At 48.5% G+C, this 26,899-nt stretch overlaps 1 protein-coding gene across 7 annotated transcripts in view; it reads left to right on the forward strand.

Annotated features, from left to right (window-relative positions):
* The first annotated feature begins 6,461 nt into the window (after window positions 1-6,461).
* The window catches only part of SETD5 (SET domain containing 5), a 313,379-nt gene continuing 292,941 nt past the window's right edge, over window positions 6,462-26,899 (forward strand). For 4 of the 7 annotated variants that reach the window (XM_069206126.1, XM_069206130.1, XM_069206128.1 and 1 more), the window contains exon 1: window positions 6,659-6,797. The gene's annotated coding sequence lies outside the window, so the exon portion shown is untranslated. Of the gene's footprint in view, window positions 6,798-26,899 lie in introns of all 7 variants that reach the window. The other 3 variants (XM_069206129.1, XM_069206133.1, XM_069206132.1) reach the window with 2 other exon arrangements.

Raw genomic sequence — 26,899 nt, forward strand, 5'->3', positions numbered from 1 at the left:
CCTATGCAGGGGGTGGGAGGCATCAGAAGCCCTGGGCAGGGGGTGGGAGGCATCGAGCATGGTATCACTGCGCACTGGTGGAGGCATCAGAAGCCCTGGGCAGGGGGTGGGAGGCATCGAGCATGGCATCACTGCGCACCGATGGAGGCATCAGAAGCCCTAAGCAGGGTAGGGGGGTGGGAGGCATCGACCATGGTATCAGCATTGACCATGGTGTCACTTCAAGTCGGTGGAGGCATCAGAAGCCCTGGGCAGGGAGTGGGAGGCATCGAGCATGGCATCACTGCGCACCGGTGGAGGCATCAGAAGCCCTATGCAGGGGGTGGGAGGCATCGAGCATGGCATCACTGCGCACCGGTGGAGGCATCAGAAGCCCTGGGCAGGGGGTGGGAGGCATCAGAAGCCCTAAGCAGGGTAGGGGGGTGGGAGGCATCGACCATGGTATCAGCATTGACCATGGTGTCACTTCAAGTCGGTGGAGGCATCAGAAGCCCTGGGCAGGGAGTGGGAGGCATCGAGCATGGCATCACTGCGCACCGGTGGAGGCATCAGAAGCCCTATGCAGGGGGTGGGAGGCATCAGAAGCCCTGGGCAGGGGGTGGGAGGCATCGAGCATGGCATCACTGCGCACCGGTGGAGGCATCAGAAGCCCTGGGCAGGGGGTGGGAGGCATCGAGCATGGCATCACTGCGCACCGGTGGAGGCATCAGAAGCCCTGGGCAGGGGGTGGGAGGCATCGAGCATGGCATCACTGCGCACCGGTGGAGGCATCAGAAGCCCTCAGTGGGGGTGGTAGGCATCGAGCATGGCATCACTGCGCACTGGTGGAGGCATCGACTATGGTATCAGCATTGACCATGGTATCACTGCGCACCGGTGGAGGCATCAGAAACCCTATGCAGGGGGTGGGAGGCATCGAGCATGGCATCACTGCGCACTAGTGGGGGTCGAGGCATCAGAAGCCCTAAGCAGGGTAGGGGGGTGGAAGGCATCGACCATGGTATCAGCATTGACCATGGTATCACTGCGCACCGGTGGAGGCATCAGAAGCCCTGGACAGGGGGTGGTAGGCATCGAGCATGGCATCACTGCGCACCGGTGGAGGCATCAGAAGCCCTATGCAGGGGGTGGGAGGCATCGAGCATGGTATCACTGCGCACCGATGGAGGCATCAGAAGCCCTATGCAGGGTAGGGGGGTGGGAGGCATCGACCATGGTATCACCATTGACCATGGTGTCACTTCAAGTCGGTGGAGGCATCAGAAGCCCTGGGCAGGGGGTGGGAGGCATCGAGCATGGCATCACTGCGCACCGGTGGAGGCATCAGAAGCCCTATGCAGGGGGTGGGAGGCATCAGAAGCCCTGGGCAGGGGGTGGGAGGCATCGAGCATGGTATCACTGCGCACTGGTGGAGGCATCAGAAGCCCTGGGCAGGGGGTGGGAGGCATCGAGCATGGTATCACTGCGCACCGATGGAGGCATCAGAAGCCCTATGCAGGGTAGGGGGGTGGGAGGCATCGACCATGGTATCAGCATTGACCATGGTGTCACTTCAAGTCGGTGGAGGCATCAGAAGCCCTGGGCAGGGGGTGGGAGGCATCGAGCATGGCATCACTGCGCACCGGTGGAGGCATCAGAAGCCCTATGCAGGGGGTGGGAGGCATCAGAAGCCCTGGGCAGGGGGTGGGAGGCATCGAGCATGGTATCACTGCGCACTGGTGGAGGCATCAGAAGCCCTGGGCAGGGGGTGGGAGGCATCAGAAGCCCTAAGCAGGGTAGGGGGGTGGGAGGCATCGACCATGGTATCAGCATTGACCATGGTGTCACTTCAAGTCGGTGGAGGCATCAGAAGCCCTGGGCAGGGGGTGGGAGGCATCGAGCATGGCATCACTGCGCACCGGTGGAGGCATCAGAAGCCCTGGGCAGGGGGTGGGAGGCATCGAGCATGGTATCACTGCGCACTGGTGGAGGCATCAGAAGCCCTGGGCAGGGGGTGGGAGGCATCGAGCATGGTTACTGCGCACTGGTGGAGGCATCAGAAGACCTCAGTGGGGGTGGGAGGAATCTACCATGGGGGGGGGGGGGGGCGCACAGAGCTGCCCGCCTGACTCCCGCTCTTTCTGTCCAGTCCGTGCTGCTAAAGAGATGCCAGCACTAAACTGTCTCCTGGTTCCAGTTTCCCACCAGGGCACCACCGTTTTTTGATAGCAACGTCGAGCTAGTATGCCCCCGGACACTGTTTTTATAAAACTAGCTAGCTGAGCGTTTTTAAGTATCCCGAATATGTTCAAATAATGAGTAATACACAAGCCAGACTAAACAGGCAGGGGACGGCTATTGGTATTTAGCTTTGGTGTTTAGGAGCAAAGACAGCCCATTATGATAGCAGAGTTGGTTGTGGTGCAAGCTTGTCTCTAAAACGTGGCAACATTGAGCAGTGAACGCGTGCTCCAGGATGCACTAATCATACTCTAACTTTCATATCTGGCGGAGTTTTAGCTCTTACGTTGGCCCGTTCCGCCTCTTGTGAAACAATCAGCATGAGATTTGACACACTGCAGCAGATGTCTGAAGGCATCAAGTCACACCACTTAAAAAAAAAAAAACAGGGCGGATCACCACCCTGTTCACCAAGATCAACCCCTTCCAAAGCCTTGTACAACCGTGCCAACGCCCAGAGATAGAAGAACAAGACCAGGCCACGGTATCAAGTTCTAGAATGCATGAAGTACTCGAAGGCAAACACAGGGCTGGGAAATTAGTCGGACAACTCCATACAACACTGCAAGCTCTATTCAGCAGGAATGCTCAGCGTTGTATCCAACATTCTAGCCCTCTCAGGGTCTTCTGTTGGTGTAAAGCACATCAGCCGTAACCCCCACCCAAAACACGGATGGTTATAACACCAGCGTTTTCTGACAGTGAAATCATGGCTGGCCACTCAGGTGTTCCTCGATGGACAACCTGCATCTGCCACATGCATAGCCAAAACGAGAAGCTAGTGTTCTAAATCAGACTGCATTGCAGATCCAGCTCTTCACCCACGAACCTTACCGCTCTCCACCCACGAACCTTACCGCTCTCCTGGTCCTAACACTTATGATGCTGCCCTACTTCTAAGTGATATAAACGTCCATCTACAAGACTCTTGGATCCTTTGGTCGACCCTAACATCCTTGGTCAAAATGTGAGCAGCACTACACACATCACAGGCCTTGACCACATCTTGCCTAAAAATCCCTTACATCTTGGCGGAAACTTCCATCTCCCTTTCACCTGGACAAACCACACCCACATCAGCTTCAACACCTGGCAGCCGAAACTGGATAGGCCTCCCAAGTACAGGACCGCCCAACGGCAGTGCAATAATATTCCCACAGATGGATTAGTTCTAAGATCCTGCCCCACCCAACAAACCTAGCTCCAAATTCAACGTTGACACCCTGAAAATTCACTCCAAACTACAGGGCACTTACTGGGACCAACTTTCATTAACCTTGACTTCCTCGACACAGCTACCAGCACAATCATGACTTGCTGGTCCCTTGCTTTCTTAACATGAGCCAGGTTCTTGGTTAAATCTGGCGCTCCGTTTGACCCTGTCCCATCTCCACCCACGGACTTTAAGCCATCTGCTCCGTACTCACGCCTGGGTCCATCCTGTTTAACATCTATTTGGCCCCTCTTGTTGCAACTGTACTCTCCTTCACCATTATTTCCTATGCTGATGACACCAAACTAATCCTGTCCCGCTTTGACAACACCTCCATGACACAGCCATACTCCGTCCACTGCATGTGCTCAGTGGCCAACCAGGTGAGTGACAACTGTCTGAAACTCAGATTCTCAGAATGCTCCATGTCGGTAGGACAGTAATACAAGTCCTCATCACCGCCGACTAAGATAACGTATATGACCGTCCCACACCCTTTTTTGGGACTCCACTGGCTCCATACCAAGAATCACTTGTGGATTTCGATCTACAACTCTTAAGGCTCCCCTCAATTAGGACTGTATGGATGTCACCCATCACATTCACTTCCACATGCAGACTTACACCTCCAGTCTTCTGGCCAAATAACTGGCTTCGAGCCCCCTCTTTCGACAAGCAGACACAACGGGTTGTGCACTCTTCCACACACTAAAGGTACAGATCTAGTTGCCCCCTTACATTCCCGGCCCCAGCTGTTCTTGAATTCAGAAGGAAGCTGAATGAATATCTTCTTTTCCCTATGGATTTCCTTCAGACAGAGCACTCTCCGGCCAGGAGATGCCCCCATGTAATATATACAGCCTACAAATCCATATAACACAATCCTAGGATATGACAGCATTTGACATGGCCACTGTTCTGGAGACTACAGTGATAAAGTATGCCCTGATCTGTACAAAATGAATCTTCTAGTTTTCGTGGTTTATGGAGGCAAATAAAGATAGATCACTCAGGGATCATTGTTGGACACTTGTGATTGTATTTATAAAATGGATCACATTCATTTCTCCACAAAAACTGTAAATGGGTGCTACTGTAAACCGTACTTCGCATTGTCAGAAATTAAACTTACTAAATGTCAGCAGTCACAATCTTTCTAGCGTACTTGTTGCAAAGACCGCACTGGCCAGGCGACTACCGAACCATGGGTTTAAAAAATGTAAAGCTACAACGCAGCACCCTATCATGTAAACTAATTTAATCCGGTCCATCAACAGTTCCTAAAAATTGTATGTGACAAAAAATAGTTGTCTGAGGTGTTTTTCAATGCACCGCAACAAATATGCAGAGTAAAAGATAGCAAGCAAGCAAATTATCTGATTGCAAGGCCTGTGGATATTATAAAACTATTAAAAATAAATGTTATGTTTGATGTTTACTTTCATTTTGCTTTAAACCCATATCAAGCTAGCAAGTTGTCCCGGGTCATACAATTTCAATCTATCCCTAGATTTGAGCCAAAACCACTTGAATGCTGAATTTGTTGGGCCCATTCTTTCATTGTTAAATGTAAGACTACGAGTGAGCCTGAAGGAGCGGCAATACATTTTAGCAACCTGAACATTGCAGCTGTAGCTCTTAACAGTTGCAGGTAAGCTGAACTCCACCGTAGGTCAAGGCGCTGTATTCTTTAAAATAAACCTAAGCACTGCGTTTTTTCATGACTGATATCCACCCCCGTGTCAAGAGCGAGGCTAGCCTTGGTGACACATTTGAACTGGCCCATAAGGCACTTTATAGAAAGTGCCAGTCATCACGCTGTGGACATCCATACTTTCAATATCATCACAGGTCCCTGCAGTTGTTTACACAACAGGGTCCGTTGCAGGCGCTTTACACAACACGCCCAAGGTGGGAACAAAGCGGCCCAGGAACAGGGCTCCGGGCGGGAGGGAGAGACGGAAGGGGACAAGATGGGGGAGGGGGGCAGCGCCAGGGAAAGGCCTAGTAACCCGACGCTGTGCTTCCTGGCAGCCGCACAGAGGTCTTAGAAACACGGGCCCTCGAGGGGGGAGGCCTCGGAGCAGAACCGTGGCCCGCAGGCCCCCCAGCAGAACAATATACAACGGGGGGCCCTGGTGGTAATTTATTTACCATCATTCACCCGTCCAGTCCCACTTACCACCGCGCTGGACACCCTCCCTCCCCCGGTGAGCAAAGGCTTCACTTCCAGGAAATTAAACGGTAAATATCCCTGGTTCCCGACGCCTCCCCGCCGGCGGGCACTGGGTTAAACATACACCGCACTCCCGTTTCTGCGCCAGCGTGTGTAACGGCGACCGCTGAGGAGACTCCGAGCACGACGTGGGCTCCCAGGCGGAGAAGGCCTCGCCCCGGACCGCGCCGCCCGCAGCAACGGCCCGCACTGAGGAGAAAAACCGCCTCCTCGGCGGGCGTGACGGAGGCAGGCACCGGCCAATCCGCGCGCAGGCAGCGTGACGTACGCGATGTAAACTTCCCGAGATCCACCAATCAGAGCCTCCCTCACACTCGGCGGCGGGGAGACACGTCAACCGCCATCCTGCCTTCTCGGCAGCCCGGGCAGCGAGGACAGGTGAACTACCGAGACACGTAGTAACGGAAAGCACTGTATACCCACACGCAACCAGAAAAGACGCGACTGTGAATTCAGACATACCCGCCTAATACTAACCCGCTCCTCCACCGCCAGTCAGTCAAATGCGGGGTTCAAGCGCTTGGTGGGGTGTTTACCCTTCTGCGAGCGAACGTCATAAAATTGGCAGTCTAAACCGCCAATCGGGATGCGAAGATGCCTTGTTGGTACTTTTTCATCGACTAATCAGCAGACAAGTACTGACTTGAAGATCCGCCTCAGCACACTGGTTCACCGTTGGCCATGTGCGCCGTCGATCACGCCCTCCGGACCAATAGCGTAAGCGCGGAGGCCGTGCCCGCGCATCGCACGCCGCCCCTGCCGGCGGAGTCGGGGATCCCCGTGCGCTCATTCGCGCTTCCGCCCGCGAAGGGAGCAGAGGTGGGGGGAGGGGAGGAGCGGTCTCCGCCGAGGGCCGGCCGCGCCGTGCTCGATGTGACACGGGCAGGGTCAGCCCGCTCTTGCGAGCGCCCGCAGCACCTCTTCGGGCGCGCATCACACGCCCCCACGCTCACAGGGGAGCTCTTCCAAGCGGCGCCCCACAGCCGGGGCAGGCCGCTTCCACTCCGGGCGCCGGCCGCCAGGAAAGGCCGAGGCTTCGTCTGAGGCCTAGTGAGCCCCGCGCCCCTGGGCCCGCCCGCACGGGCTCCGGGGGACCCGGGCTGGACGGAGGGAGAGTCTGCAGGACAGGTGAGCGCCCAGCCTTCATCACGGGGCGCTTTAAAATGCATTTATAGCCGTTATTGCCGTTAATGTGGGGGGGGAGACTTGGAGGGACCTGGAGGTGTGGGGGTGCAGTGTGAGCACGGGGACAATTCTGGGGGAGCCCTCTGCACCCGCAGGTACCGGCGCCAGCCTAAAACTCTGTGTTAGGGAGAGTAACTGACCCCTGGCCGGGGTGGGGGAGGGCAGCGACCCCAGCCGCACCTTACCTGGGTCCGATGAGACTCCCCAGAGGCTGAAGAGCACCCCAATAGCGTGTCTGGCCCGTGCCTGCCGCCCCCGGGGTGGGTGTGGACCCAGGGCCCTGACCCGAGGGGGCCTGTGTGCTGCATCTGCGTGGGGGGGGGGGGGGGTGGCTACTGTTGCCCCCATGGACCTCGCTACCGTTGGGGCGGGGGCTTTGTTAACTTTTGTGAAGCCGCTTGCACCTCCATGTTGGATCTTCTTCCAGTGTTGTGTGTGTTTGAGTCTTAAAATGCCACTGCTGGGGGGTCCCCTGCCGTTTGGGGTCCCCACCTCCTCGTTTAGGGGTACTGCTGTGTGTGCACTCGCATGTGTCCGGTTCTGTGGTGCTTACGCCGCCCCCCTCCAGTTGGGAAGGGTGAAAGGGATCCCTTAGCGAGGGGTGACCTCACCCCCATCACGCCTCGCTCGAACCCCAAGTGTCGCCATCGGCCGACAGACGGGGCTGGGGTGGCCCCCCAGGGGCGCTGGCAGCGTAGGCGCTGCTTTGTTGCGCACCGAGGGCCTCTGCCGTGGGTGAACCCCTCCCCTTCCCATGTGCCCTGGTCTGAGCTCTGCCAGGATCCGGCCACAGCCTGCTGCGGCCCTTGTTCGATGCTTTGCAGCCCAGGATCCTTCCTGTGACAAAACATCCCAGCATCCGTCACACGCACCCGCGCTGCTTATTTTGGGCTCCTAATCTCGACTGCTGCCGCCCCCGCAAACCCCACAAGGCTCATGAATCCCCAACCCTGCAACCAAGCACTGCACCACCTTGGAGAGGGGAGGGCGCTCCAGGCGTCTTGGGCATAAAAATCAAGTGCGAGATAAGGTGATCTGCCTGAAAAAGGTAAACATTGGCCACGCACATCCATTGTTTGCCACTGTAAGGTGGCTTTATGTCTTTCATATGTTTGCAGCCACCCACAACACGTGAGCTCGGGTCTCAGCGTATTTTTCCCACGCAACATTGGAACATAGAGTAGCGACCGTTTATGGACCTCAAGAAAGGGTCTGTTTAAACCGAACCTGAGTGTGGAAGGGATGGCTTGACGCCGTGTTTGTGCCTGCCTGTTGTTCCATTTAGACTGGATCATACGTCGTGGTAATGATCTGGCATAAACATAAGTCTTGTGGCATGATCACAGGTGTCCCCGCTCTTTGGAGGGAGGCTTGGGGATCTCGGTCCACCATACTCTCCCGGGGCGTTCAACTGGCTACCATTGGTGTGTGCTGCTATTGTGACTGTCTGCTTGGCTGCTCGTGTTATATAACATTAAAGCTAAAATACTGGGGAGAGGTTTCGACTGCGTTTGGTCGTTTTTGGGCTGTGAACGCAGAGTAGGCCATCAAAACGACTGCCCTTGGGGTTGTGCAAGGCGCCTGACAAATACCTCTGCTGTGGGGTCCTGGTTCATGGACCTCGCTCCTGTCCTCTCCGAGAAGGTGGGATCTTTCACGCCTTCTAATGAAGGGTTGTAAACAGAGGATATTGTTACTTGAACATGCTCTGCAGCTCGAGCCTGGTTGGGAGGCTGCGTGTGAAGGCGCCTCGGTGCTTATGTAACATTTGCAAGCTCAAGTCGCGGCCTGCAGGAGCCTGTGCAGAGAAATGTCCGTGCCGCTTGGTTTTGTGATCTGTTAACACTAGAAATGAATTTACCTGGGAAAATGTTTGCAATGGACTTAGAGCGAGTTGTATTAAACATTCTGTACACGTTTCCAGATAGCATACATAATATTTATTTTAGATGTATTGTTTATTTATTTTTTGTGCAGCCTACCTTATCCCCATAGGTGTTACAGAACCCATGCGTTGATGAGAGCTATGCCTGTTCAATCATGCACACATTATACAAAAGACACATTTGGAGTATCGACGTGTACTGTTGTTTGTGATTACGTTAGAGCTTATGTCGAAGAGGGCGCCACATGCCCTTTGTTGCGTCTGTTTGTAATTGCACTATGGTTTCATGAGCTTGTATGATAGAAGGCGTTGAGATACCAGTACATAGTGGCTGTCGTGCTTGAGGAGGAGTGGATTTTCAGGTACATCTTGATGGGGGAGAAGTGTGCCCCTCTCAAAGCCAGAGGGGCGGTGATGGTGCGGTGGCCCTCGTGAGTACATAAGTAGAGTGTTGTGACGTCAGATGCCTATGCATGGCCTGAGTGGTGTAACAGAACTGTGTGAATACCCCGCCCTCTCACCACAGCATGAGCTGTGAAGAGGTCTTCTAACAAGTTGTGTTCAGTGGTGGGTTATGTTTAAGTTTAAAGCTGTGAAGATCATACACCACATTTGAAAATGCAACAGGCTGTAAGGGAGACGCCATTTAAGTTGAATCGGTGTAATGTGATGTGATGTAATTTTGTGTGCCTCTAATCGAATAGTGTTCCGTGTTTGTCTCCGATACAACCAAGCCCTGTACGCCCTGTTTCAGATCTTTTCTTGGGGGTTCCATTCTGATCTTTTCAAAGACGTTTTAGTTGATTTTAAGCCGGGTGAAGAAATGTAGGTGGTTGGTCAAGGAAGCTTATAGTGAATGCATGGCAGATGTTTTGCGTTTGCCTTAACAGATGCCACCCAACCCTTATTTATCTGGAATGCCTTTTTCTGTCTTTTGTCCGGCTGACTCAATTTGTAGTTCTTACCTCTTTCAAATAAATCTCTCACTTGTGTTCATCACAAATCATACCTCTTCGATTAGGCTGACACTGCTGATTTAATGGGTTCTGATGATGTTTAATAAGTGGTGTGTGTTCAGAATGGAGTGCCAAGAGCTACGTCGTAGGGGCAGTACCACCCGTGAGTATCTTCAAGCTTTCTTGCCTTGAAGTATGGTATTGTATCTCTGAGATAGTATACCTTGGGTTCCAAGCCACACCTGTTGGATGAAATCCAATCATCCCACCGAACCACTATGAAGGTGGCACAGTGAACAGTCGTGGGCAGTGGTCTCTTGCACATTGTCCTGGAGTTCGTGTTAGTGCAGGGGGCACCCAAGACTACACATCTGTTTGGCTGACTAGGTACCTGGTGTCTAGATGGATTCTGGCGTGCCAGCTTAAAGCACCTTGTGGGCGAGGCATGGTTTAATAAGCTGCTTTCTGTTCTTAAAATAAGGTCAGGAAACTGTACAAGCCAGACATGGCTGTTCGAATGAACGGAGCACCGCTAAGCAGCTAGCAGCTCCAGCGCCTTGAGACCCTCACAAGTGATTTGCTGCGCTTTATAAATCCTGATTGCCTATTAAAGTGTTACGGCATAAAAGATGTAGTTGTTACATTGCAGTCAGAAGAGTATTGTGCGTTTTATCGGGTTCAGAGACTTTTTGGGGGGCGTAAATGTGTAGATGGCCAATCACAATTCCTATGGCTTTTTTTTTTTTTTTTTTGAGTTACAATAACGTTTTTTTTTCTCTGTTCTCACAAATTTGCTAATGTGCATTCCCGGTGGATGTTTACCAACGAAGAGTTGTGGTTGTACAATAGTCTGTTCATGCAGTGTACATTGGTATTTTGAGAACCTCGAGTGTTGGGTATCAGATAGTTGTGAAATATCCAATAGGCCATAATTTGTTGTGTACTTGGTTCAGTTCCATCCGACGCCTTCCGGGAGTTCTTAACTTGGTGGCTGGCACCAGCTACCGGGAGCATCCCGAGGCAGTGGAAAGCGTGGGCCCATGTTTAGCTTGTGCTGTATGCCCGTTGCATGATGATGGCGGAAAGGAGCTGTGATCCCAGGTCTGTTGTATGATTGAAAGCAGGCCCCAGTGGTGGAGCTGTAGTGGGGCCTGTGTGTGGGTAAGGCTGAGGCTTGGCCTCAAACAGAAGAGAGGTCCTTGCTGGACCATGCTGCGGTCCCCCAGCCGTCCGCAGCAGCCTCGAGGTGGGTGGCGGGCTGTGCAGGACGGTGGCCATAAGTGGATGCCTACTGGAGGCGGGAAGGCCCAGTGCAGGAAGCCGTAGCTTGTCTGCTTGCTCTGCCTATTCCGCCGGCTTCTAGGCGCTGGAGTCCAATCAGCGACATATGGCCGCCGCTCCGAGTGCAGATAATGGCTTGAGGGGCCCGTGTCCCAGCTCCAGACCTTGTTATCCGAGCTACATGTCTCCAGCGCAGAAGTGTGGCCGCCTGCACCCCTTTTTGTGGGGAGTCTTTTTACAAAAGAAACCTTTAAAGACGCACTTTACCAACCTGAGCTTGTCTCGCCCACATTGCAGTCGTTTTACGTGGTATTGGGTTAATTTAGCATTTTATCAACACCCTTGTCCAGATTAAAAGTGGCCTTTATAGTCGAAGCTCTTTACTGGGGTGTCTCAGTTCCCCCCTCAGAGGAACAGGCCTCAGATACATCCTCACCCCGACTTTTGCAGAGATCTGTGGTTCCCGGGGACACCCTTCTTCTGTTCCAGCAGGGGGGCTGAGTAGGTGGGGCGCAGCTCCGTGGGCTCATGGGTGGGGGGTAGGTGAAGAAGCCTTTGGCTGGGTCCTTCTGCCCTTTAATGGCGTGAGAACCCATCAGGAGCACAGGGCATCTTCAGAGGCGGGTGTGATAGAAACCTTATGTTGCGGGGTGACTGTGGAGGTGGTCGCCACCCTGCAGACCCCGTGGGCTGTCACTTGAGCCTTAGCTGCCTGTCTCACGGCCCTCCTCTGGTTTTAGAGGCGCCTCAGTCCCCTTCCGTCTCGAGCGGTCTGTCCTGTTGGGCGAGCTTGGGTCCCTTTTATGTAGTCCTGGAGCAGTGCTCACGCCTGCGTCCTGGGTCCCTCCCAACCCGACCAGCTCGTGCAGAAGTCAGGGTGGGCATCTGGTGGCACATTGGAAGGCACCTTCTGCGAGCAGTGTTTCCATCACTGGAGCCCTCTTGGGGAACTGCATGCTCGAGGGCCGGGTTGTAGGAGTTCACTCCTACTGTGGGGCGCCGCGGGCCAGTCCACGGTGGTCTGATCTCTCGAGGGGTACGGGGGTGCTGCGGGGGCTTCGGCCTCCCAGGGCCCGGAGAGACATCACATGTATGTAAGGACCAGGGTGGCCTTTGGCGACCAGCCACTTGGAGCCGGGCCAGGAAACAAGCTCGGCTTTTTCCTGCTGATTTTCATTTTGCCGTAAAAGGTTCTTGTCGACGCTTTACTGAGTTAGGGCCAAGTTAGGTCTGTCGTGCCGAAGAGCGGGCTAGAAGTACCCACGATTACTGGTCAGTACTCGCAGCAGCCCTGCACCCAGATGTGCGTCTCCGTAGTATCCTTTAAATGCCAGTGCCACGTACATTCATTTCTGGCCTGATGCATATTGACTTCCCCTGAGCCGGCGCCTCGCCTGCTGCATACGAATTGGAACCTCAAACAGCTGTGTCCCTATAGAAAGCGGCCACAGGGGGAGTTGTTTCTATATGGAATGGAGCATGGGTCTCGTCTCTCGTCAAAGGCCTGTACGTTATACAAGGCTAAATAGAGACGGAAATAAAAGCTGTCCCAATGACTGGTCCTGCCGAGATCTGCTTCCCTCTTGTTAACAGCTCCCGGACTGTATACTCTGTCCTTGGCCCTGGGTGTGGTATGTACAGTCGAGCTGTTAATATTCAACAGGAATTTTCCTTCGGCTACGACAGAGTAAAAATACAGCTGCACTGATGTCGAAGAGCGTAGATGGTATTTTTTTTTTTTTAACCTACTTGTTTTTATGTAATGCTCTACAGCTTCAGTGTCCACAAGGTGGGATATAAAATAGTGTCTGGTGTCTCCAGGAAATGCTAAATGGAAATAAGTCCTTCCCATCTGGCCTTTGGTCCTCTGGTCCAGGATCTGCCCTTTGACCTGTTCCTAATTTCCTTTGTCTATCGTGTAGGATCCACGCACACTCTCATTTCCAGGATATACCTTGGTTGAACCTAGCTATGTTATCCTAGTTTAGGGCGCACCCCTTGATCCGTTCATCTTTCCCTGTAAGACCCAGCCCCGATCTCTTTAGCTTGGGTGTACCCTGGTCCCGTTGAAGCCAACTCTGTTCTCCTGGTCCAGGACGCACCCTTTAGTATGTTCCCCATTTCCACGGTGTACCTACAAGGCCCAGAACCAATCTCTTTAGCTGACATACCCCTTGGTTCCGGTGAGTCCAGCTCTGTTATCCTTGTCTAGTACACATCCTTTGGCCTGGTTCCCTTTCCCAGGGTGTACCTTCTAAGCTTTCTTTCTCCAGGAAGTACTTTGTGGACACTGGTCTTTTCTAGTTGTGGGCCTATCTACCTGTGCAAACCCACCCCTGCTCCCCTCCACTCTGGTTGCCTTTGTGAAGATGGGTCCTTTTCGGCTTGCTGTGGTCAGCCATGTTGGGGACTGATCTTTCCCAGGTGGCAGTGGCAGCCTTGGGCTGGACCTTGCTTCCCTACTCCATGTTGCACGCTAAGATGATGTACCCTTCCAGCTAGGCTGTGGTGCTAGCAGAGGAAGCCTATTGACCTTCAGACCAACACACCCTGTTAGCTTTCCTTCCTAGTCCTCTACAGAGGTGTGTTTTTTGGAAAGTGTGCTAGATAATTTCTTCTGTGCAGAGGCCTGGTGTCACTGGCGACCCATCCATGAACCTGAGTTCTTAGTATATACATTGTTGTGAAGACTTCAATCCCTTCTGGCCTCTAATGCCCTATCCATTCCTTTTGTTGTGCTGAAACCCCTATCACAGCCGTGGTACGTTTGATTGCTGCTGCAGCCAGGCCTTGCCTTGATGCACAGGTATGAACCTGTCCGTGCAGCCCCACCGGGTTTCTTGCCCGCTCTTTGTTCCAGCCATCTTTCTTAAGATGTGGACAGGCCATTCTTCCCGTGCTTCAAGTCACCAATGAGTAAGCTCCACCAGACCCATCTTTTAAAGTTAGATCCTCCCACTGGTCATGTAGTAAGTAGCGTGTCGCTCCTCTGGAGACTAGAACAAAACTGTCCTCTTTTTACACCTGGGCTTCTGGTCTGAAATAAGGCCATGCTTTGGCTTTAATTGGGTAGTGCCTATGCATTATTGGAGTGTAGTGTCACCAAGTTGGATCCATTCAGTTCTCCGTTGTAATCTGCCCGTTGCCACCGTGAGGCAGTTGGCACACACCTAGTCTCTTAGAATGTTGGTTCCCCTCTTCTTCTGGCTGTTTGTGCCCTCTGCATTGATGTCGATAAGATTTTGGTTCTGAAAGTCGATGAAGTCCCACTTGCTCCTCAGAATGGAGGAGTTGATGCAGGTATACGGATTAAGCAGCAAAAAACAGCCAGCTGGCGTCTGCCATCTTCCAGATCACAAATTAAAGTACCATGACCTGCCATTTAAGATGGTGTCCTGAATTGTATGTTTCTTGATCCCTGATGGTCTGTACGGTCTTCAGCTTTACCCTGCGGGCTCCTCGGTAGGTACATATTGGTTATGTCTCTTGCTGAGGGAAGCCGCCAAGGACCTTCAACATAGTGTGATAAATGGCCTCCTTTGTGACTTGCCCTTAGCGTAATACCGAAGGATTTTAGTTTGTTACACTCTAAACTAGTGGATTGCCACTGAGGTTCACACAGTATGGTGTTTTCCTTTATTTGCGGCATTTTCTTGGGGTGTGGGTCTCTCAGTACAGCACTTTTCCTTCTTTTATGTACAGTCCTGCCTGTAGAACACTGCTGTGGTAGTGCTGAGCCACTGTGACAGATCTGGTAATATCTCTTTTGTTTGAGGTAGAGGAGTGCTTCTGCCATGCATCCTGCCTCCTTCAGTTGGTACGTTAGTAAGTTGAAAATTAAAGATTGTGCCCTTTGTAGGAATAATGTAGAAAAAATATTGTGATGCTGAAACCAGAAACTTAGGAAAAAATGTTGCGGACCCAAGAACCCTTGTACTGCCAAAATACTGTTAAACTCCGGTACACACAGAGTAAAAGCACTGAAAAGAGAACGGAAAGCAGCACTCCTAGGTCAAATTAGTGAAGAAAAGTAGGACGAGAAAGGTACGCTGGGAGCTGAAAAACTGGAGGGGAGAAACGAGAACTGTGGTAGTGGCTTAGAAGGGATGAAACTGGACAGTCCAAGAGATGGGCACACACCGGTGAAAGGAAACTTGTATCTTAATCACTGTCTCTTCCAGCAGTAGATCTCTTCATACTGCACTCTAATATGGAAAATTGATATGACTCTCACGATGCTAACTTGTTTGGTGGCGGTGGTCGCACATGATCAGAGTTTCCTTGTATTAATCTGCTTTAATTGCGTTGGCAGGAGGAAGGTGTTCAGTTCAGCCAACACTGAATGACGGGTCAGAAGCCTTTGTGTGTTAATTTCCCTAGTTCCTCTCGTCAGGTTGTGTATATTCTGCATATACCACGCTGGAAGACTTGAGGCAAGTGGAATTCATCAGTGTTACACAACTGGAAGGTAGAAAGAGGCTGAAGGGCCCTCAACGCTTCGTTTTCCATATGTTTGATTGGAAGAGGCCATTCAGATGTGCCAATCTTGGTTCTGTGGGGAATGGCTGGATTCGATCTGGTGAAATCCTAGTAGCTGGCGTCTTGTAGTCCTTGCAGATGGTCATACACCCCAACAGATTTAAGGACTGCAGGTTTATTGTCACTTAGAGTTTTGTAAGTTCATAGGTGGCTTAAAGGTGACCAACAACACCTTATAAAGCTTGAATGTTGCTGCAGTTGAGTGTTGGCTTCATGAGAGATTTGCTTTCAGTTGTTAATCTGGTAACATTTGGATGTCCGTGTTGAGTAGCACTTAGAGAGGGGTGATTGCTAACATTTAACAAGGCCTGTCAGATCTGCTATAGGGCAGGCTTTACTTATAATGTTTGGTAACCTGGTAAGATCCTAGTATCCTGTGCAACAATTCCTCTGCCCATCAGGTATCTTGTTAGTCTCCTCCTGTCGTTGCCCCCCCCTCAAAAAAAACCATACTCTTAGCGCGATCAGTAAGTGTCACCTGCTGGACCCTTGTATGGTCAGACCATTATAAAGGTGAATAGTGAGTTTTTCTGTCAATAAGCGATAAAAGCAACACGGATCTTTCACGCCGCAAAGGCTGAAAGGTTCTGATTTTGCTTGACGGGATTCAGATAGGAAGGTTTCAGACATGTAACAAAGCAAATTTAGCCCTTATAAACCTCAATGGGTGACTTATTTTTTAAACTCGGAGGCAAACTGAAATCTGCAGCATAGCTGTGGCTCTATATAATTGTTAATTAATCTTTTTTCTTGTTATTAAGTCTCTACAATCCAGGTGGTATTCTTTTTCTTACAAAGAACTACAGTAGCACCACTTTTGGGAAAACATCACATAATTTCTCATTCTTTCCAATATCTGTGGGATGGCGAAATTCCCTTGCCTCGCTAGGGCCGTTCACCAACAGTAAAATCTTCCTATATAATGATGCCATGACTGTAGTCTAGTTTATCCTGACTTCCCATTGTGGGGCTGACACTGTTGGCTGTCTTGAGCACACTTGAGTATATTTTGCACGCTGGTGGTGAATATTTCCATCCAGTGAGCACTCCAATCTGCTGGATACCTTAAGGCACCCGCAGAAGACCCTCTTTGTTCTTCTGAAACGTGTTGGCAGCGATCTTGGTGAAGTGTTCAGTGTCCCTCGAGAAGGGGTTGCATGTGATGTTGCACTTTCTTCAGTTTACTTTGCTGTTTGAATGCTCCAAATCTGCCTTGTGTAAGTGAATGGTCCGGTGCTCTAAGCTAAGAGGGGGCCAACCCCACACCACCCTGAGGACCCAAGCACATTTGTGTGACATCCCTTCAATTTTCCTTAATATTGTCGTCCCATAGCCTATGCTAAACTAAACACACACAACATTGATGCTGGTAGTAATCCTAGATTGTAGAAGTAGGTAATCTATTTTTCTCATGTAAATCTGACCAGTTTGCTACCTAATTCACTAAAGGCCTTGTTATAAATGTTGTCCTTGTCAGTTGACTTTGTCGTGACTTTCAGGGGCACGTGGCATTTCAAAGCACTCCAGGAATGCAAGCTTACCTCATGGTAGGGTGCAGCATTGCTAAGCAAGCAGCTACCTCTTGCTGTGTTGAATAGAGGTGAAGTGGTGTGCTGCCCAGTGGCACAACGCAGGAATCGGTGGGAAGGAGAGGGGGCTGGATATCTCTGCAGCATATTGGCCTTGGATCCCCATGTGCTGCAGAAGGGACCTTCATGTTTTTCTGTTCCACACAAGTAGGTTTGGTCTCTTGTTCAGAGTGTGTGGTGTACTTGGAGTCTCGACAGTTCATGATGTCTATTCTGCTCATATGAAAAATGGTGGCTGCTTTGTTTACATTTATGTAGGACTAACCACCATTGTTATGGAATAAAGTGCATTCCCCATTTAGGTGCCATTCCGCGTGTAACTGGGAATGTAAAACGCCCTAGAAGGTCCTTGAGTTTGTTGCCAGGCACATTTCTGCCAGTTAGCCAGTAGATTTTTCTCTCTCTCCTTCTCGAATGCTGATGCTTGATCATGGCTTGCTACAGGAATAGCCATGTCTTGGTGCACATGAAGATGTTTTTTCTCTGCACGGAAGGAAATGGTCAGGGAATTTAAAGTGGTATCCTAAGTTGTGAGCCTCGGAACTGTTGTGTTTTGTTCACACTAGAGATGGTTCAGCTGGTACAATGAGATAGAACCTGTTTGAGTACTCAGTGCGTTGAGTACGTCCTCTCTGTGATTGAAGGATAGTGGCAAGCCAACCACCAGATGTTACCAAGTGGGAACGACACATGTGAGAACATCATCAGCTTGAGAAGGCCAGTGAGGGAGTTGTACAATGTCGGGGGAGAGAATTGTTTAAGACTAGAGATGTATTCCATGGATGCAGGTGGTCGGTCAGTGAAAGAACATGGAAGGTTGCTTGACTTAGTGTGATACACCCTTCTTGTCCTTCGTAGAATACAATAGCTTAAAAAAACCAAGACCATTTAAATTCTTTGTTCAGGAATGTGCGGGGTGGAGTTTCAGAGAAGTTGGGAAAAACAGGAGTCACTGCAAACTAGGTGCTTGCTAGTAGAAAAAGATGGGGTGAATACCTCGGAGTACACAATTCGTATTTTAATGTAAATGTGTTCTCACCCGCTCTACTCATTCACCTGGAGATTAGGAAGGTGGAATAGTTTTCGTGTTTGAAGTATTTCATGAAATGAAGGGAAGCTAGCTCTGCTGCAGTGTGGTGGAAACAGCAGGCCCTACTCTTGGTGTCTGTCAGCAGCAGCTGCAAAGACGCCTGCACTAGGAATGCTTTTGTGTTTTTGAGCGCACTGGTTGCTTGTTTGAACACAATCTCTTCATGGGATAGCACGTTAGGGTTGCCATAAGATGTTAGTATTGTGGGGAAAAGGTGAGATGCGTCTTTGCATGCGATATCATGAAACCCGTTTCTTAGCTCCTTTTTAAAATCTTTTAAGCGGTCTTATTTCCCCTGGGACTGCTCGGTGATTGGAGAGTTGCGGGGTGGGTGTGTTTCCCACGTCCCACTGCCTGCCTGTGAATGGCTGGAATGCCCTCTTTGACATCCATCTACCCGGTCTTGTGCTTCTTCGCCTGTGTATTTTGGGAGTCCCTCAAGACAGATGAGTGGTAGAAAGGGAATGGAGCACGATGCTAACATTGTTACCATAGACGGCTGCTATCGGTTTGGGGGATTTAGTTGTTCTTAGTTCCTATCTTTTGAACCAGGGGTATGTTTGTATCAACAGCATTAAAATTGAGATAAACGATAAAGGTAATTTAGGTTTATCTGCCCAAAGAATTGGAATGTAAAGCGTGACACTCCTACTTAAGTTTAAGGACATGATATTGACATTAGTATAACTTAAAGCGTACAATTACAATGGTCTTTTACGTAAAATGGTGCAAACCTGACTGTCTTGGCAAAACTGGTGCGCAGCAGTCAAATGAGAACTTTAAGTTTTAGATTAGCATTGGAAAGACAATTGAATTCTGGTAGGTTGCTGCAGGGGTTCAAGTCAGTTTTGGAAGCCCTGTGATGAGGGGGTCTACCTTCCTTTTGAGTGATCCCTATGATGAGCTGTCTAGCTGCATTTTAAGTGAGCCGTATAATAAGGGGTTTGTCTGTATTTTGAGTCAGTCCTGTGATGAGCAGTCTACCTGCATTAAGTGAGCCCAGTGTGATGAAGGGTCTGTCTGCACTTTGAGTTAGCCCCATGTGATGAGCGGTCTACCTTCAGTTTGAGAGAGTCCTTTGATGAGGGGTCTACTTGCATTTTGAGGGAGCTCCTGTGGTTGGTCTACCCTTAGCTAATTGAACTGCAGGAGACTCTCTCCAAGGCTGGCGGTATCACTCCCTGTAGTACTTATGCACAGTTAAAACTGTATTCCAACAGAAAGATCACTTTGATTAGCCTGGATCGCACCAGAAGGGATGCGTCTATTGGAGAATGAGGCATGATTCACTGAAGACACAGTCCCTGTGGATTGAGGGCACCATTCATTGAGGAAGGGCTCTTTTAATGGCTGCTTCTGGCTGCAGGATGGATGGATGGATGGATAGATGGATGAATTGATTCAAGCATATGTTGCAGATGAGAAATGGTGAAAGAATGCTTGAGCTTTTTAGTGGGTGGTACCCTAGCCTTCCATTTTGTAGAGGGTCAGCTTTCATTCCTCTGCTGCAGTGCTGTGCCAGGGAAGGGTTGTCAGGTGCCTTCAGGATCCAGCTCCCATTACATTTTAGTCTGCCTATTAACTGTATTTCTCCACATTGGACTTGCTACTCGTGACCTGTTATCATTGCCAGTGTGTGTCAGCAGACAGTCCAGCATTTAATCACATTGCTAGGCTTGGCGAAGGTTGATGGGTGAGTGTCCTTTCTCGCCTCTGAAAATCACATGATTTTTTCTCATTGTAGTGCTTTGGGTATGGTCGAAGCATATTATAGCCTTTGCTAAAAATACAACATGCTCTTCGTTGGCTTGTTGTAGCATCACAGGGGCACTCCTATACCAGCTCAATAATGTGCTGAAGTATAGTCTGCACGGGTGAAGACGTGAAACAGCACTTGATTGAATTCTGGGATCACATATGCTGTTCAGATGACTTACTTTGTCATAGCAATCCATATTGGAAGACTAAGTCCCAGGGCTGACCACTTCGGTTCCCTTCCTTGCGTTGCCTTCCCACTGCCTCAAAGACTGACCTTAAGCCTCTGTCGTCAGACATCATCATAATGCACTGAGTGGCCAATTTAAGGTTCTAGGAGACCCTTGGTGTCATTTGTAGCAAACCCACGAGTTTGAAATGCTGCCTGCACATCTGTGCGTGAGGGCTCTCTTGTACAGTGGTGTATCCGCGCCTACCCGTGTCCTGCAGCTCCAGATTACCTTGGTTCATCAGTAAAACTTGAAGATTTCTTCTTTCAGTGCGCTACGTGCCTGCACCTACGTGATTACTATAATTCTAGTTGTATTAGAACAGTTATGTTGGTTCATGTTGTGCTGTACCTTAAACCAAAGCTTATTAGCTTCCCTGATGTAAGTGAGGGTTTAAATGCAGCATCTAAAAATCCTCTTGGTTGTGCAGCCCTGGTCTTGGGGGTGGATGAGAGGCTGTATCACTGTCTCTGCCAGTGTCCTGATGCATTCGGAGAGTAAATTGACAAATCAGGGTGGACTTCAGACGCCCCCTGGGCAGGAGTGTTGCCCGGGATATGTGCTGAGAAAGGCAGAAATCCTTTCCACAAGGTTTCTGCGCGGTCCTTGGGCTCCTCCAGTTGCTATCGGTGAACCACAGACCTGGGCTGCTCTGAGCAGAGGGCTCTAATGATGCCTGTCTGTAAGTCCCATTAGATGTAACCAAATTACAGTGTCGCAGTCCCTGGAAGGAGGGGCGATCCCAGAGGATTCAAAATCAATTGCAGAGCTTTTTAGATGTGACTCTGGGCTGCGGCGTGCAGGATTCAGTCAAAGGGCTAATGCAGAATAGCCTCATAACTGTGATATTTTGATGCAATAATAACACATTTATATAGTAGTGAATAATTTATCACCTTAGTCAATCCATAGTTTTTTCAACCTGGCAGTGGCTTAGAAGTGGTGCTCCTCTGGACTCGCTCTTACTAAAAACAGTCCTTCATTCTTGCCGGATGAGATCAATGATGTGCTGCAATGATCATCTCACCCTTGTGAGACTTGTTGGAGTCCGTACCGTACAGGTAGCCTGATTCCGTTGGCCCTTTTACCCAGCGTTGAGTGACCTGGTGGTCGTCAAAATTGAACATTACTTGACTTGTATCTGATAATTGTATGTGACTCTGCCAAAACATCATTTCGAATGTACTATACTGCACGACATTTTCATTGTGGATGGCATCCACCAAGTTGGCAGATTGAAACTGACAGTGCTCTTACACCTTAGGTTTTTACTAGTATGCGGTTTACTGTGGATCTTTTTTTTTCTGTGGATCACAGATGTTCATTTCATTTTTTTTTTCTTGTCATATCGGCATTCCTTGCCTCCTTCTTTGAGTTTCCGTGTAACCTTTTCTTTAATAAACCTTCTTGCTATTTTTTCTTAATTGCATATAAAATGCAAACCACTTTAACAACATAATGGTGGCATTTCATTCTCGTATACGCTACAAAGCAATTAGTGTAGACAGGAGGCAAACCTTGTTGATGACACTTGACCCAAGTCATTTATAAATAGAAAAACGCTGCCTCCCTCAGTCAAGGCATGAATATTATGCGTAGTCCCCCTGTTTTCTGCGATCCATGTTGGGGCAACCCTTGACTCCGTAGATAGGCGTTTTCATTACCCTTGAAAAACCTTTGACCAATATTTACTAATATCTGGGGCTTCTGATGAATACAAACTACCTATGGATTCCTCACCTTATGCATTCATCCTTGCGCCAGCATCCGACGGAAAGTTCTCTTCCTAGCTCTCCACGTCAACGAGGACGTCAGAATTGCCCGGCTCCACAAGACTCTGTCTGGCGTCACCGTGCCAATAAGAGGTCCTCCAGGTCTGTGTGATGTCGTGCTTTGCCAAAACCATCCCTAGTCCAGAGAATGCCATCATGTTGTATCTACGATGGCCAAGTTCTTCTTGGCTCTTTGGTGTCATGCTCCTGCCGAGTATCTCTTCCAACAATGCCCCAGAACTCCTCCCAAAAGGCCCTCGTGACTCCACATGGCCAGTCTGTATGATAAACATCCCCCAGTTTCACACAAGAGACAGGTAGAAGTCACTAGCTATCCCTGCAGTTACTGCAGGAACGTAAATTGCAAAACATAGTCTGAGGTTATCTCCCTAGGGGCCATGAGGGATCCTGCCACGCTGCATCTTCTTGTGGACACAAGTCCGTTTCCCATACCTGCTAAAGAGTGTGAAATGTATGAGGTGTTATGATCAGTGATTTGTTAACCCCGATATCCTCTTCTCTTGAAATATTAGGTTATTAATTTCACCTTCCAGTGGTTAAAATCCTGCATCTTCTCAACATTGATGAGGTGGGAATGAGGATGCTAAGGACTACCATTAACATTTTAATGTTGGTGCTATTCTGGTGTGGTTGACCCCAAAACGCCTAGGATTGTTGCCGCTGTGCCAGAGCTAGTGTTGTTTTCTGAGAGGCAGCCATTCTCCCAAGGACGGCCTTAAAATGACATGACTTCACTCAAATACAGAAGGGCCAACATTTGCACAGGTTGTTCACCATCCTGCTATGGATAGCTCCAACGTGCCTATGATTGCACTCATTCATGTGCGTTCAGTTTCACATTCAGCTTTTTCATACATGCAGGGTCCCAATGCTCCAGCACATAGACATTCCTGCCCATGCTTTCCGCGACTTAGTATTGGAAGCTGGTGATCAATCCTGGATCCATATTCTCGAGGCTTCTGGTCGTTGCTTCGTCCTTCAAGCAGGAGGAAGGAGCTCCTTGTAGGCTTGTGGAACCCTAACTCTTTTCATGCCTCAGGAATGTTGCACACTGGAGCTCTCTGGGGAGGCTGAGCTCTTACATAGAGGTGGTAGCACGGCCATGCCAGCATAAGTAGAGTGTTGAGTAGATGCTGGGGGCTGGCAGGGCTCTGTGTCATGGTGGATCCACCATCTGACACACTACTAACCTGGTCCCGGAAGGTTTCTGCTGACCGTTGCTCCTCTGACTTCGCTGGGGTTCCCCCACCAGGTTGTGACGAGCTGGGAGAACATAGAGCCAGGACAAGGATTTTTTTCTTCTTTTGCTTACATTAAATTGTTGTGTTAACCTCATGCCGTTTTACCTCTCGTGCTTTGCCCTTTAAATATTTTCCTTGCATTCTGCTATGTTGTTTTTCATTTGTATTTTGCTTTGTTTCTCCCTGCCACCCATTAACTAGCAAATACCATATCCGACTTCTAATACCTTTGCCCTGTTAAACGGTTTTCTCGTTTACCTTTTTAGGGTATGTGCTCAAATTGGTGCATCTTCTCGCTATCTGTAGATCAAATTCAGTGTTTGGTGAAGTTTTTAAACCATACTTTACATTTTCTATATCTACTTATGTATTTATTTTAGGAATTGTCATACATATTTAGCTTTCAGGGCCTGGAAATCACGAACTGGTATTTCAACAGAGATGAATTTAGTCATACTTTGTTTCTCTCTGTGAGTTTTTGTCAGGTTTCGCCATGTTGGTTTTGAGCATTTCATAAATATCCATAGAAAGCAGCCAGATGGGTCCGGCTCTGAGGACATTGTCCCAAGGGTCTGGTACATAACACAGTGTCTTCAAGGCAAAGCAGTGGGATTCCAGCTGGGCTTTCGGCCTCATAGTCGGTGCTTTTTAGTGCAAAAATACACTCTTCCAGTTGAAATCATTCTCTGTGAGACGAGAGGCCTGACATTTGTTGTGTTTAGTGTCTTGCTTTGGGTGGATAGACGGTGACGTGGCTAGTTGTCATATAACCTGCTACACGTGATATATTATTCTGCTAATAAAAAGTATCTTTTATGGAAGAATTTACTGTTCATTAGGTTTGTTTATTTGATTAAACCAGAAATGAAAACTTTGCAGGAGCCCCCTAAACAAAATCTAAAAGCATAGTAATCGCAGTGCGGTCACGTAAATTGTTCATCTGTGCTTTGTTCAGCCTCTTTCTGCAGGATCCTAGCCAGTAGTGACTGGCTATAGATAGTTTGATTAGTTTGAGAAATCCAACCTTGATGATGGATGGAATACATGGCTGGGGCAATGCTTTACTTTGATTATGGCCACCATTGTAAAGAAATCCTGCCATCTATGCTATTGAAACACGAGGTGGAGCAGTAAAGATAATACTCCAAGTCATACTTTTCAGAGGGGGTGTTCAATGAAGAAAAGGTACATGCGGGGGGAAACAGCCTTTGACAAAAACAATAGGTCTGAATTGAATTTTGAGTCTTAACATATTAAAAGCCTTTGAGATCTAAAATAGTCCCTCGTGTAATGCAAGCTCTCCATAGGAGACAGAATGGTATACCAAGTAACATATGGCATGACAGAGAGAGAAATGCTGCTCTGTTAGAGGCAAATTCCACTGCGTGTTTGTTGCAAAGCATAGGTAATAATAGTAGGTCTTGGAGACAATTGAGCAGCAGTTGAGCTGTTACGCCAGGCTTAAAAATCCAATAGCAATAGTCACTGTTACCATGAGTTTTTTCCGGTGACCAACTATTTTTAGTGATTCTAAAAATGGAGGATTTCAAATGATTGTACCTAGTTTAAACACACGGTGCTTTTTAATACGGTGAGTTCTGGTGACTTTTTTTTTTTCTTTGTTTTTTTAATACCTTTTGATTTATTAGGTGAAGTCTTACACACTGAAATTAGTATTTGATTCACAATATCAAATATGCATATACATGTTGGTCAATACTTGCGTACTCTAGACATGTGCTCTGTGGCAAAATTATTTTATGCCTTTCTCCTTTAAATTCAAGTTTATACATAGGCTCGAAGGAACCCCTGTTTAGTCGCCCAAGTTCCCTAGGGGTGTTGAACAGCACCGTATTTGGTGGATATAAGGTGTTGTTCAATGTCCCAGATGAGTTCACAGATGCAACATTTCGTTAGGCTGCATCCCATTAACAAATATATTCTGGAGTGGATTTGCGCCAGCTTTGTACAGGGGATGTACACTGTGTGGTAGACTGTGTGCATTAAGTGTTTAATATGGAGTGGGGCGTTCATTCATTTTTTGCACACTTGTATAATGATTTCTGCTTGTGAGGACAGATAAATTGTACATTTAAAGATGGTCTCCATGATGAAGTTAGTGGGGAGAGTTCTTTGCTTGTTTCCTGTTTTTCAAAGTTTAAAGAGTGATTGCAATATGGTGGAGATTGTGATCAAGCCTGTGTGCCATGCAAAACGCGCCATGTTTTGGATGCAGTAAATCTGTTCTTTCACTGCAATCTTGAGTGAGCGTCTTATTTAACTTTTAGTGTGTGTGTATGTATATGTGTGTGTGTATGTGTGTATATATATATATATATATATATGTGTGTGTGTGTGTGTGTGTATATATGTATATATATATATAATTTGAAAGTAACTTGGAATCAGCATAAGCTAGATTAACCTCGCTGTTCAACAAACGGGTTTGATTACGAAAGTTTTGAAGATTTCTGAAGTCCAGGAACAGTTACAGGATATGCGCACAGATCGGTCATGTGGCAGCCATGTTAAAGATTTGAGACATAACCATCCTCGGGTGCTGTTTGAGGGATTGGAAGTCGTACTCATCGGCATTAGGTGATGCTTTCCGGAGAAGACTACTCCATGGAGTTGGTGGAAAAACTATTCTCTCATTTGGACTTTCTATATTCAATAAAAATTGAAACTTTTGATTTATTTTTCCAGCTGATGAAATGGCACCCAAAGTTAACTTTAATGGTGTAGCACAGAGCGTGAACAATGGGTTGCCAGTGTGTTTGCTATTTTTTTAATTTTTTTTATTACGTATGAGTTCAGAGTGTACACTTTGAACGTCTGCTGTCCAAAGTGTTCTTCTGAGACATCTTATAGGGCTGGATCGAAGGTTCAGATATGGAATGTATGGGCAGTCAACATAGTACATGGAACTATTTCCGCTGCTTCCCAAGGGGAGGTTTTCCTTTCGGTGGGACATTGTTCAGCCCATTTGTCTGTAGCCTCACGATAACCTTTTTGAGCACCACTTAAGATTAGGTCAACTAGATTTTATTTAGTTCTTTTAAGTTATTTATTACGTAGTATATGTACCTTTTACTAGGATGTTTTTGTTGCAGGTAAATTAATGTTAAAGTGAGCAGATTCTTAGTGTTTCACAGTGCAGCTCCTTAATTTGCCTGTAAAATTTACGGACTTGTCCTTTTCAAACTGCTGGATACCAGATGTGCGCACCCTGTACTTCTGTCTGAAAAATTAGAGGGACTAATCTTTTGAGACTTTGAAATAAAAACTACTGAATTCGGTTAGCATGTGTAGAGTTCCTAAGCTGAACAAAAAACATCAGATACAAAGGGTTTTCTAACATTGGGAGGAACAAAATTATTAGCGCTGCTATTGAGGTTCCATCAAGTGCTTTCTGGTTAATCCTTCCTCCCCTCTTGTTAACTGAAATATTTCTAATTTGGTCCCCTGCCTTCTGGTCTCATGAATGTAGACACTGTAGACCGCAGTGTACACAAACCTTCGCTTGGAGGTGGCATCTGGTCATGATAGGCTTCTTCTTGTGTCCATGCCATCTGGAAGAAGGACTGCCTGTAAGACCTAGATGTGAGGAAGACCTGTCAGTCATATTATTGAATGTTGCTACAGTTCCTCTTCTTTAGCGCTTTTAACTCAATCCCTTTTCATGG

The sequence above is a fragment of the Pleurodeles waltl genome, chromosome 9 (assembly GCF_031143425.1).
Source record: "Pleurodeles waltl isolate 20211129_DDA chromosome 9, aPleWal1.hap1.20221129, whole genome shotgun sequence".
In the NCBI taxonomy this organism is placed as follows: domain Eukaryota; kingdom Metazoa; phylum Chordata; class Amphibia; order Caudata; family Salamandridae; genus Pleurodeles; species Pleurodeles waltl.